This window comes from Heliangelus exortis, chromosome 13, assembly GCF_036169615.1.
Source record: "Heliangelus exortis chromosome 13, bHelExo1.hap1, whole genome shotgun sequence".
Lineage (NCBI taxonomy): Eukaryota > Metazoa > Chordata > Aves > Apodiformes > Trochilidae > Heliangelus > Heliangelus exortis.
Genome location: NC_092434.1, coordinates 17519599 through 17532582, shown reverse-complemented (window position 1 = coordinate 17532582; position 12984 = coordinate 17519599).

Below are 12984 nucleotides of genomic sequence, written 5' to 3'. Positions count from 1 at the left end.
GTCTCACAGGTGAAGCAGCTGAGATCTTGCAGCTGATCAGTTGCAGGATGGGTCAGGCAGGGTCCCCGGGACATCCTGACATTTAATTTTGTGTTATAAAGGGATTTTCCCCTCTAAACTTCAGGCTATTCCTGGTATTCTAAAAGCAATTAGAAATCTCCTTTACTGCTTTTGTCATCACCAGATGTTGAATTGGCAGCTGGCAACCCCAGTGGGGGGAAGAGACACTTCTGTCTCTCCACCTTCCACGGGATGTGTTCTGCTGGGTGTGTTGAGGTTGTGTGCATTGCTGAATTCCTCTGGCCCACTGGGTGCTGTGGCAGAAGCTGAGCTGCAAACAGACACACTTCACATCTCCATCAGGTAATGGGATAGGACTGTGTGGAAAATTATTGCAGAACCAGAGTTTTGTGGCAGGGGAGTCAAAGCTTGCAACTCCAGTGGATGCTCGGAGTGTGTCTGGACCCAGTGCTTGGCTGTGCTCCCCCAGCTGCAGAAGTTGTTGTGTGGGCAAAGCACTTGGTTAATGAAGTAATTCCCTGTTGCTGAGGATTTCTGGAAACCAAATGGAAGAGGTGTTACACTTGTATCAGACTTCTTTATTCCCTCACTATGACCAGAGCCACTCTCTCTCCTTAAGGGTGTTCCTGTCCAGTCTTGTCTGAAGTTCATCTGCTCAATTTTTGTGCTCTTTAAAGATGAAGTGGCCAAACCAGCAAGTTTTCATCTGACTTTTTGCTAATACCACAGTTTGTGACTCTTCTGGGGCAGGGATTGTCTCCTTTATGCTATTACTGTGCTTCTTGCAGGGGATGGTGCCTTGTCAGGGTATCCAAAACCTCTGGAAATCAGTGATACCCTCTGCTGCTTCCCTGGTTCCAGCCCAACAGGGACATCAGAATCAGAACCCTGGCACCAGGTTTAACCACACAGGCCTCACACAAGGAGGAACTGAAAAATCAAAGTCTTACCTGGCTCTGATCTTTCTGTCCCTTTCTGTCCCTTTCTGTCCCTTTCTGTCCCTTTCTGTCCCTTTCTGTCCCTTTCTGTCCCTTTCTGTCCCTTTCTCCCTTTGTTTCTCCTTTCTCCCTCTCTTTTCCTCTCTTTTCCTCTCTTTTCCTCTCTTTTCCTCTCTTTTCCTCTCTTTTCCTCTCTTTTCCTCTCTTTTCCTCTCTTTTCCTCTCTTTTCCTCTCTTTTCCTCTCTTTTCCTCTCTTTTCCTCTCTTTTCCTCTTTTCCTCTCTTTTCCTCTCCTTCTCTCCTTCTCTCCTTCTCTCCTTCTCTCCTTCTCTCCTTCTCTCCTTCTCTCCTTCTCTCCTTCTCTCCTTCTCTCCTTCTCTCCTTCTCTCCTTCTCTCCTTCTCTCCTTCTCTCCTTCTCTCCTTCTCTCCTTCTCTCCTTCTCTCCTTCTCTCCTTCTCTCCTTCTCTCCTTCTCTCCTTCTCTCTTTTTTTCTCTTTTTCTCCTTCTCTCTTTTTTCCCTTTTCCCTTTTCCCTTTTCCCTTTTCCCTTTTCCCTTTTCCCTTTTCCCTTTTCCCTTTTCCTTTTTCCTTTTTCCTTTTTCCTTTTTCCTTTTTCCTTTTTCCTTTTTCCTTTTTCCTTTTTCCTTTTTCCCTTTTCCCTTTTCCCTTTTCCCTTTTCCCTTTTCCCTTTTCCCTGGATCCCCTTCAGTCCAGGGGCTGGATCCCCTTCAATCCAGGGGTTGGTTCCCCTTCAGTCCAGGGCCTGGATCCCCTTCAGTCCAGGGCCTGGATCCCCTTCAGTCCAGGAACTGGATCCCCTTCAATCCAGGGGCTGGATCCCCTTCAGTCCAGGCAGTCAGGCAGGGATTTGAGTGGGTGATGAGGTGCTGGGAGCTACAGAGTTCTCAGGCACGTGGAGGTCTGGAAAAAGGGAACAATTGGGGAGTTTGGGACTTGGAGGGCCCCGGGCAATGTGCCTCAGGGATCAGGGGGGCTGTGGGTGGTGGGATGAGGCTGTGCCTGGAGAAGAAGTTGGTCCAGATGCAGAGCTACCTGAGTGGAGCTGCCAGCTCTCAGTAGCACCAGGGACTGTGCAGCTCTGGATCTGTTCCATAATCTGTGTCTGATGTTTAAATTCTGGGGCAGCCTTTTTCTGCACGAGGGAACAATTTGTCAAATTACCCCATCAGCCTTGGGAGACCTTTGATGTGGCAAAGAGCACAGGCAAAGGGTTTGGGGGTCTGCAGCAGAGGTGCCTTTTGGGGAAGGCTCAGGTTTTGTCAGCCTCTTGACTTTCCTGCTTTATCTGAGCTTTGGGATGCAGAGCTCAAAGCTGACTCCATTTCAGTGGAGCTCTGCTTCAGAGCTGCATTTCAGAACCTTCTGGAGAATGTACCCCAGGGGTCTGTGGCTTTCATGTATCCTGACTGTAATGATAGGGGGGAAAGAACAGGGGCAGCTGTAAGGAGTTAATGAGATGTTAGATGTGATGACTCCTGGATTTTGTTTTCCCTGGGTGTTAGGTCTGCTGTGGAAGGCAGGAGGAGAGAGCAGGAGGTTGGGTCTTCTTCAGCTGGGTGGGTGCCCTTTTTTTTTTTTTTTCTCATTCTTGCTCAGCAATGGATGCTTGTGAGAAAGCAGGAATCAAGAAGCTCCTGTGCAAAGCTCCTTGCTCCTGGAGCTGAGCTCTGTGCTCTTAACCTGAGAAATCCTTTGCCTCCCTGTGTTCCCCACTGAAGGGGAACAATTTGCTCACTCTTCTCCCTGCCCTTTTTCCTTTAGGAGAGAAGGGATTGCTGACACAAAAGGTGAGTGAAAACCAGAGCAGAAGAAAGGTGAGAACTTGGGTTCTGCTGTGGCTCTGACAAACCCAAGGGCCCATCCTGCCATCCAGGAGTGTATTTCCATGCCATCCATGGTGTATTTCATGGGAGCTCCTCTTCTCCAGGTTTCCCAGCTGGGAAGGAGATGCTGTCCTGTCCTCACCTTGCCTTGGAGCTGTGGCACTCACTTTCTGGAAGGCAGTGGTCTTGGGCAGCAGGATGGGATATTTACCCCTTTGCCCCTTTAGGGCAAAGCAAATACTAAGTAATGTTTAAATGAATATTAATTTTAGTATTTAGGTCGTGCCCTCTGAACTGTTTTGTCAGATCATGACTATTCTCCCCAGCTGCCCATTACTGACTCTCATGTTTTAATGGCTCTTGTCACAAACAGCATGGTAAAAAGATCTGGGTTATTTTCTCTTTAATTTTTTTCCCCTTTGAGATGTCTCATTAACTTTTTGCAGCTGCCCTGACTCCCTCCCCCCTGTCATTAGTGGGAAGCAAGGTGGCAATCAGAGCTGCCCACCCCCAGGAGGAGGGATGCTCTGCTGCCTTTTGGAGATGCAGCTCATCTCCAGAGCTTTCCCATGCTTCCCATCCCAGTCTCCTGCCATTCCAAGTGCACTGACACCTGCAGAGCTACAAAATATCCAGGCCATGGCTTGGTTTGAAGCCTTGATTCTTTGAGTTTCCTGTAGAAAGGTAAATTACTCCACATTTTCTCTCTTCTTTGTCAAACTGTTCCACAAGGGGATTCTTCCCCAGGCTTTGCCTCCTCTCCTGGGGGCACCTGGGCTGTTTGGCTGCTGCTGGCCCAGTGAGAGCTCTGGGAAATCAAGGCAGGCACAGACAGCAAGGCTTGATCTGTTAAGGAAAGAAAATTTTGTGGTCCAACTGCTCTTACTCAGCATCTTTCCTCCCCAGTCCAGAACATCAGCCTAGGGCTGAATCAGACCTGGAGATTTGCTGAAGGTACCAAAGAATGAGAGGTTTGGAAGCCAATGCCTCATCCTGGGGGCTTGTTTAATGCTGTTTCCTTGATAACCTGCAGGAGGTATTTAATTTTGAGTTTTGCATCAGGCATAAAGCAATCCCAGGCAGCTGGAAGGCTCAAGTCCTTTCAGGCACTGCAGTGATCGCTGCCTTGGTGCTGCAGTGCTTGGGTTTATTTTGCTTTGGAACAACTGAACAGAAATGTTCTCTTCTTTGCCTTTTCCCTGGTGGAAAGAATTCTCCCTGGGGTGGGAGAGTTCCTGGAAGTCTCCTGATGGAGTTAGGGAAAGTTTTCATCTTTTTTCCCTAAAATGAGCTTAGTGCAGCTCCCAGAAAGCTGGGTTTGGGGAGCCTGGAGTGCTCTGAGAGGACTTTTACCTTCAAAGAACTGTACCAAAAGATTCTTTATTTTTGTGACTTGCCAAATGGATCTCTACTTTTGTTGCTTTGGGCTTTTACATGTTGTCTTTAATTAGGATGTGTGGGGTTTTTCTGTCCAGGGGTTGGCAGACAGATCTGTGGTGAGCAACTCCAGGAGAAAACCAGGTTACCTGTATTATTCATGGTATTTGAAGGAGCAATTCTTTAGCTCAGGTTTCTTTGGACATATAGAGGAGGATCCCAGGTCTCAAAATCCAGCAGTTTATGCCACTTTGGGGATTGTTCTGTTTCTGTCCTGCTTCTGGCCCTTAATTTGCAGAGATAAGTGAAGGCTGAGTGATGCACAGAGGCTCCAGACTGGGTCCCTCCAGGACAGGATCTGCTGAGTCAGCTCAGTGTTTTAAGCAGATGTCACATGGAAGATGGAGCTCTCCTGAAAAGACCTGGCAGCAAGGATGCCTGAGTGGTTTGTTCACAGTTAAACACTGAAAGAAATCAGATTTGTATATTTCAAATCACTTTCTTAACAAGTGTTTAGCATCTTGGGGCTCTCAAGTGTTAAAGTACCTCTGGCAATTTGGATAAATACAGAGGGATTTAAAAGTGCTCTGTATTCAGCAGGCAAATGAGTTAAACTGCACTTACCTCATTCCCTGGCTGTGAATAATTCAGCCAGCCCTGTGTTTCAAGACACGTGAGGCTTGGCTGGTGTTGCAGTGGAAGCTTCAGACTTGCTCAAAGATGTGGTTGGGCTGCAAGCTCCCAGAACACAGGAGGCACTGTGGATCAGCCCCTCTTGATGAGGACCTGAGACCTCTGCTTTTTGTGTCCTGGGGCTTCAGACAGTGACTTTCAGCTGCTTTTTGTCATTAGGATCCAGCTTTGTTTGGGCAAAGCTGAGTGAATGAGTTGTCTCCTGCAGATTTTTGGAGATGAGAAGTTCTTCACCAGAAAGGGGGTGAGACCCTGGAGCAGGAGCTGCTCAAAGCCCCATTCTTAGAAGGTTTTAAGGCCAGGCTGGAGAGGGCTCTGAGCAACCTGATCAGGGAGGTGTCCCTGGCCATGCAGGGGGGTTGGAACTGGATGAGCTTTAAGGTCCTTTCCAACCCTGTGATCCTAACTAAGTGCAGATGTGTGGAGCTGACCAGTCCCTGTTATTTTGCCTTGATTCCAGCAAGAAATTAACACTTTCCCTCTTTTAAATCTGTATGAAAATGAGTGACAGAGAGCAGTTGCTTGCTTTTAATCTGAAGAGACCAGTGAAAGAGTGATCCTTTCCTCTCTTCCTTCAGCTGAAGTGCTCTGCATGGACAGGCAGACACCTGCTCCAGCTTTGCCTGGCTTTTTGCTGTGAATACTTGGTGTATTTCATATGCTGGGCTCTGAGAAGCAATCTCCCTGCAAGCAGCAGCTTCTGAGGGGCTGAGCTGAGGTTTCCAGGTTCCCAATCAGAGGCAAGACTCTCCCAGCCAAACCAGAGCTGGGCTGCTGATTGCATCTTGATAGAAAAGATAATTCATCCCGTGGACAGACAGGGAGTGTTTTAGTGAGTGTTTGGCATAGACTGGCTGAGCAGATCTTGGTGTTATCTCTGCTTTTCTTAGCCCAGGAGCTGGGTTCACTCCCAGCTGCCCTGACTTCCTCCTCCTCCCTCTTTGTGGGCCTTGGGTGCTTCAGCAGCCCTTTCCCAAATTCCCTTTTCATCAGCCCATATACCACATTCTCTATTGGGTTTTTTTTTTTTTGGCCTCTCTCTACTGTTACCTGGCTGAAACCTTGTGGTTGATGTCAGCAGTGTCTGTCTGGACATCCATCTCTGACTTGCTGTGTTTGTGTTCAGCTGGTGTCAGTATTTCACAGTCAGTCCCTTCCCACCACTGCCAAGAGCTCTGGGGGGTTTTGGAGACCCAAATTTATCAGTTCTCTAACACAGGCAGCCAGGACTGAGCCTGGGATGTGCCCTTTCTGTGTAGCTGCCCCAACAATCACCCAAAACCTTCGTTGGTTCAAGAAAAGGAAGGAGCACAAAGAGAGAGCCCAATATACAGCCCTCAAAAAAAAAATTTAAAAAATTAAAAAAAAAAATCAAACTATTCCTTCTGACTTTCCTCAGAGTATCTTCTCTACTTGGAGCAAGTAGAGGTCTGCCCCAATTTCTTGCCTCTTTAAAGGCAAGTGGTACCCATTCACCTTGTAGTAGGAACAGGGCTGAATTAAGAAGCCTTTTATAGAATCAGAGATTGCCAGGCTAGAAGGGACCTCAAGGATCATCTAGTCCAACATTTTTAGGTAAAAACAGAGTTTAAATGAGGCATCCACTTGCCCCAGGAATGTTCCCAGCCATTTCAGGCAGGAACTTCACACCAGGTGATATTTTTCTCTATTCAGTAATTTCTTTCATTCAAATAATTGTCCCTTGAGCCCAGGCAAACCTTTGGCATCTCCCCCAGCCCCTTTGCTCTGCGCAAACTCTCACTCTGGGAGAACACTTGTTGCTCTCAGGCTTTAGGCTCTGGCAGACATCTCACTCCTCATCTATAGAACTGGCCACAGGGGTGCCCCCTGTGCCTCACCACTTGCATGGTGGTAAAACTTTGTTTAATCCATGTGCTGGATGCAGCTTTTTTAGAGCCAGGTGCCTGGGCTTGTCATGGGTTGGATAATCCAACCCCTTTTTTTGCCTCCTGCTGCTAGGTAGAAGTTTTAGCAGTTCCTTAAAGCAGTGTCACTTACTATTCTTTTACCAGCTTTTTTTTTTTTTGGAAAGTCTTGGTGGTTCTTCCATCTTGAAACTCAGCTCCTGGCAGCACCCTGTGTGCAGAGGAATGTGCTGGTGCCTGTGCCTTGATAACTGATGCTCTGGGATTGCAGGAGACCATGGTAGGAAACAAAAAATTGGTGTCAGGGTTTAATTAAACCAAATGCCAGATGCCCCCTATTAATCCCCCTCCTCTCCCTGATAAAGGAAGGAGAGAGAATAAGGGAGAGAGACTGATGGGTTGGAAACTGAACTGCACAGCTTTAATGGGACAGGAATGATAAATAGGAAAAATTACTAAATCTATACAAATATACAGGGAAATTGATCCCAGGTTCCTTCCCCTCTCCCCCAATAACTCTCACATCCCCACTGAGGCTGCAGGGCAGCCCTGGGAAAGTCCAGGCTGGAATCCTGGGGTCAGCAGCAGTTGGGAGCTGGAGGCAGGAACACACAGATCCAGGCTGGGATGGATCAGGAGCACAGGCAGAGGAACAGACAGAATCCTCCCAGGATGCTGAAGGGAACAGGGAGAGGGGAAGAAGGGGAAGCAGGAAGGGGTTTGACCCTTGTGATGCCTCAACTTTATCCTGAGGAGGAGGTGTATGGGATGGAATCCTCTGCTCAATTTTTGTCATTTTATCTTGTCTGTTCCTCCCCAAAAGAGGGTTCCAGGTGTGACCTCTTTACTCCTTTTCTCCTTCTGGAGGGCAAAATGTTCCTCAGAGCTGAGCAGTGTCCCTGGCTCTGCACACCAGGCTCTGGCTGTAACTATAACCATGGAGTTATCAGTCCCAGGAGCAGCCACTGCCTGAGAAACTTGCTGTTAATTTCAGCAGTGCAGCTGCTTACAAGAGACTGAGCTGAAAGCAAAAGTCCAAGACAGAAAATCCCCTTTATCCTGGACCAGACCAGGACAATTGGTTTTATTTCCATGGGGTTATTGGTCTGCTGCAGATCTTGTGGATGCACAAGGCAGACAACCTCTTTGCCAGGAAGCAGTTGGTACTCTGGTCCCAGCCATCAGTTCAACAAAACCCACCCAGAGCAGGAGATTTTTCCTTCTTTTCAAGAAGCCAAGGAGTTGGAAAGGTTGTACTGAGGTTAAGTCACAGAACAAGACCTGCAGGACCCCACCACAACCTTCTGGAGCCTGGTGACAAACGTGTACCTGGTGACCTGAAGGCAGGTGAAGGTTTATGTGACCCAGGAAGGTGAGGAGCTCCCAACCTGGGGGATGCTTCAGCCATGCACAATCTATTTTAACTTTAAAATTGTCCATTTTGTGTGTGAAGGGCTTGGCCCAGAGACATCCAAAGTCTCTTCCACCTCATTTTTTCCATGGTTCTGTGCCTGCTCTCACTGGTGACCTGTGCAATCTGCTGTATGAGGGAAAAAAAAAAAAAAAAAGCATTATAAAAGATGTAAAAACAGCAATATTGCTGTCTGCAAGCTCTGCTGGGCAGCAGATGCCAGCTGTCTTTTCTCTCCTAGATGAATTTATTTTACTGGAAAGACAACTGCTGTTGCTGTGAAGTTGCCAGATGGACCTGTACATAGATTTGGGGCAAGTGGGGATGTCAGGGGGGGAATTTGGGAAGCAGGAAGCCCGTGCTGGCAGCTGTCCCTGCTCTGCCAGGACACTGTGCAGGGCTTTGCTAAGGATATGCTGGGGAGTTTATTGCTTCTCTCTTCAAGAGCAGCTGTTTCAGGATTACCTGGATTATGACCATAATGAGAGGTGGTTTCTTGTGGCCATACATCCCCAGGAGAGGTTGCACTTGATTCCTGACCTTTGTTTTCATTTCCTGCCAGGTGTTTCCAGACCTTGAAATGTTGCTGTGGGCTCCAAGGCACAGTTAAGTCGAGGAGAACAAGCATGGGATTAATTCCCAAGGAGACAGGATGTGTGCAGGGCTTGTGCTCCCTTGTAGCTTTTGTGGGAGACAAGCTGTGTGGGCCAAGAAGAGCAGGATTAATGATGGGCATTTCTGGAGAGCTCAGGAAATGTCAGCCAGTTTGTCTGCTCCCTCCAAACGATTCCTGGCTAGGAAAAATCCTGATTTCCCAAGTGAGTGGTCCTTCCCAACTGCTTCCCAGTCCATGCCAGCAAGACTAAAAGCAGCAGCCCTTACCTGCAGGGATCACCCAGACCAAACCTGGAAGGAGGAAGGGTCTGATCTGCCCTCCCCAGGGTTTGGGGCAGGGAGGGACTGGTGTGCCCAGCCAGGCAGGATTCCTGAGCCATGAAGAGGACCAGAACCAAACCCAGGGGCCAAAGCTGCCAGCAGAGGCTGAAATCCCCTCTCTGAAGGTTGGTTTTTCAGCTAAGCTGGTGCCTCTGTCTGGGAAGGGAGCTGTGCTCTGCTAGCAGCTGGCAGCCTGCAAAGCTGTCCCTGCTTCTGCTGATGGAGAAGTGTTATTCAGAAGTTGGCTTTCTGACTGGTCACATTGTGGGCTAATTGCCCACAGCTGCTCCAGGAGGAGATTCATCAGCTCCCCTTGTAGGCCAGCTATTCCTTGTGAAGGTTTGATCTAGTTAGACTTGGTTAGTCCCAGATGGATCTTTAATGAGATACCATTTGTAACAGGAATTCTCAGTGCTGGTGAGACCAAGGGGAAAAAAAAATAGTTTCCAAGAAAGCTGGAAACTTCTGTCTTCTAGCTGTAGGAAAATTAAACAAAAGCCATCTTTCTGCTTTCAGCCCAGCAAGTTATTGTGAAGCTGCCTGGGAGAAATTTGCATCAAGTTCCTAATTAAAAAGGGTGAGAGCTACAGGGAGGCAGAGTTCAAAGGAGGTGTCTTCCTTGAGGCTGTGTTGAAGAGTAACTGGAGATACTTGGATCTAATTTAGATGTTCAGGTGATGGATGCTCAGAAAGTCGTGGTGCTTGGGCAGACTTTTGCTTGCTGTGTTCTGTGTTCCTTTAGAAACAGGGTGCTGAAGGCACTCAGTGCTCCTCCTCTCCCTCCAAGCTCCTCAGGTGGCTGACCAAGCAGGAGCCAGGCAGCTGTACCTGGGGGATGTGCTGCCCATCTCACCCCAAAGCACCCCAAAGATGCCTTGAGTCTTCTGTGGGCAGGACCCTGCTTAGAGGCAGCTGCTGGAGCTGGTGCTTGATAAATTTATACCTTCATTTTCCTGTGCAGTTCCAGCTGCATCTCAGTGCTCTCCAGGCAGCTGAGCTGCTTTCTCCTCACTGCCTTTCAGGACTGCTGCAGGTCCATGTTTGGAAGACACATTGATCCAGCCAGCAGACTCTGAGGGTATGGATAACATTTCTCAGTAACACTTTTTGTTCCTATTAAGTTAGATTGATAAAAGATAACTTTTTCTCCTAAGAAATTTTTCTACTAACTTATTCTCTGTGTTGCTAAAACCCCAGAGCTGCTCAGACATTCCAGACAAGGGCTCATTTCAGGGAGAGGCCAAGAGTGGTGACAGCACTGGGTGGGATGAGAGCTGTTGGGTACCTCTTGTGACTTTGCCATTTTCCAAAGGAGCATTCCTGAGCTCACCTCCCAGGTGGGGAAGTTCCTGTGAGATCAAAACTCCTGTGAGATCAAACACTTTGCCTGGTCCATGGCAGAGCTGTAAATAGATGAATATAAATTTGTAACCTTTGGTGTCATCCTTGGTCCATCTGATGTGCTGTCTCTGGCATGGGAGTGATTTTGATTTTTTTTTTTCTATCTGTAGAAAAAAGAAAAAGGTTTTGGGTTGGTTAAGGGACTGGGGAAGGTTTTTCTGTGGCCTCATTGCCTGGGGAGTCCCTGTGCTGAGCTGTCTCTGGTGGTGGAGTTCAAGAAAGTTGCTCTGGGGAGAGGAGTGGAGCAGAAACCTTGGAAGGAAGGTGGATTTCTGGTGGAAGGAAGGGTGGTGGATATATGTACATTCTCTTGGTTGTAGGACATCACCTGGATTTTCTGGGGCTTCCTAGAGTGCATGGAAACCTGAACCACAGGCTGTGAGGTGCAAGGGTTTCCAGCTTGTGTACTGGGATGCTGGTGCTGGGTTTGCTGGTGCCTGGCATGGCAGGAAGGCTGCAGACATCGTGGCTGTGGGAGCCATCCCACTGGCTGCAGGGACAGGAGCCCTGCCATATCCCATCCTTCCTGATGGGAGATGAATTTCTTCCTGAAAAAAGGAGCTCTTTTTCACCAAGGTTTCATCTCCTGCTGTTTATTGCCTACCTGAAACCTTCCTTGCCTCTTGTCCTTCCAGGAGCAGCCAGCTCTGCTTCAGCCACCGTGGGGAGAGCTGGAGTTGGAATGGGGTCAGTGGTTGGCAGCTGACAGCTTCTTTTTGTGTTTCCATCTGCTCCCTCTCTTCCCTTTTAATGAGATCAGGTGCTGGAGTGCACTGGGAAGACTTTTCAATGTGAGAGGAAGTCACAAATGGGGTACTTGGGGCCTTGCTTTCAGCTCTGGCAGAGAAAAGCTGCTCCAATCAAACCTGCATCCTCTTGAGCTGCTCCTGCAACAGCCCCAGGAATGGGAAACCACAGCTCTGCAGTGAGCCTGACAGCTCTGCATTGGGTCCCTGTCCTGATCAGCTTGTCCTGATGGCTGCAGAGATGCAATCGTGGCTGTTTCTGGACCTTCTGGACCTGCTGGAGTGCCTACCTTCTCATTTTATATCCTTTTTTTTTTTTTTTTTTTTTTCCCCTTATAACCTTACTGTTGTCTTGTCTTCTAAAATTCCAGTTATTTCAAATATTAGTGGTTTGACAGCTTCATTCTTCCAGGCCTTTGGTGATCCCTGGGCAGAGCTATAATATTCTTATATAATATTTTCTGATCAGCTCCTCTTTAATTTTATGAGGGGCTCCTTTCTTGCTTGGTGTTTCAAGGTTTTTTTTTCCCAACATGCTGCTGCAGCCATGTGTTCATAATAAAGCTGGGCTTTCAGGAGCAGAAAGGTTCCTGTCAAGGAGAATCTGCAGGAGATGTTTTGGGGCTGGTTTTGTGTCTGGCTCTTGGAATTGTGGTGTTTTTTGGGATGTGGGAAGGGATTCAAAGGATGAAGCTGAAGAGCTTGTTTTGCTATTCAGCTTGGACCATTTTTATGTGGAAAATGAAAATCTGCCCCTCTGCCCTTGATGCCAAAATGGGATGTGCTGGGATTCAGCACAGAGATCACAAAATCTGCAGGGTCTGGCAGTGCCTCCAGGGCAGTGAATCCTTTAGGGATGCACTGTTTGCCCTGTTTAAAAAATCAGAAAGCCCTGGCTGAGGTTCCAGCCCCGGTGGCTGTTCTCTAACAAAAACTTGCAGTCTTTTTAGCAAAAGCCTTTCAGAAACCCATACAATCAAATATTTGACTAAGCAAAAGGCAATCCAGTTGTCCCTTCTTAAGCAAACTCAGTTGCTTGGGGGTTTTGCTGGAGTTCAAACTCAGCTCTGCCTGGTGCATGGTTTTATTTAGCCTGGGAAGCAAACTGCTCAAAGCAGGTAAAGCCACATTTAGCCCATTTTTTTTTCCTTGGTGCTTGCTGCAGTTTTGAAGTCCCTTGCCCAGCAGAGCCTGGGCAGCTCTGGGTGCTGCAGGGAGCTGGGCTGGCAGCAGCAGGGAGAGCAGCTCAGCCCTTTGGTGCCTCACAGGCAGAAATAAAACCAGCAGCTCCTTTCCTGACTCTGCTTTTAAGCACGCAATGGTGCTTTGTAGCTGCTCTGATGTCCTGGAGCCTCCTGTGGCCTCAGGTTGAACTTTGTGGCATTGGCTGGGTTTGTCCCTTTGCTGTGTCCCATTTCTCGAGCACAGATCCTGTGAGGAGAGGCTGAGGGAGCTGGGGGTGTTGAGGCTGGAGAAGAGGAGGCTCAGGGGAGACCTCATCACTCTCTCCAACTCCCTGAAAGGAGGTTGGAGCCAGGGGGGGTTGGGCAGATATCAGTGGGACAAGAGGGCATGGACTAAAGAATTTTTTCCTAATATCCAACCTAAACCTCCCCTGGCAGAGCTGAAGCTCTGCCAGGGGAGGTTTAGGTTGGATATTAGGAAAGAATTCTTTGCAGAGGGGGTGATCAGCCATTGGAATGGGCTGCCCAGAGAAGGGGTGGATTCTCC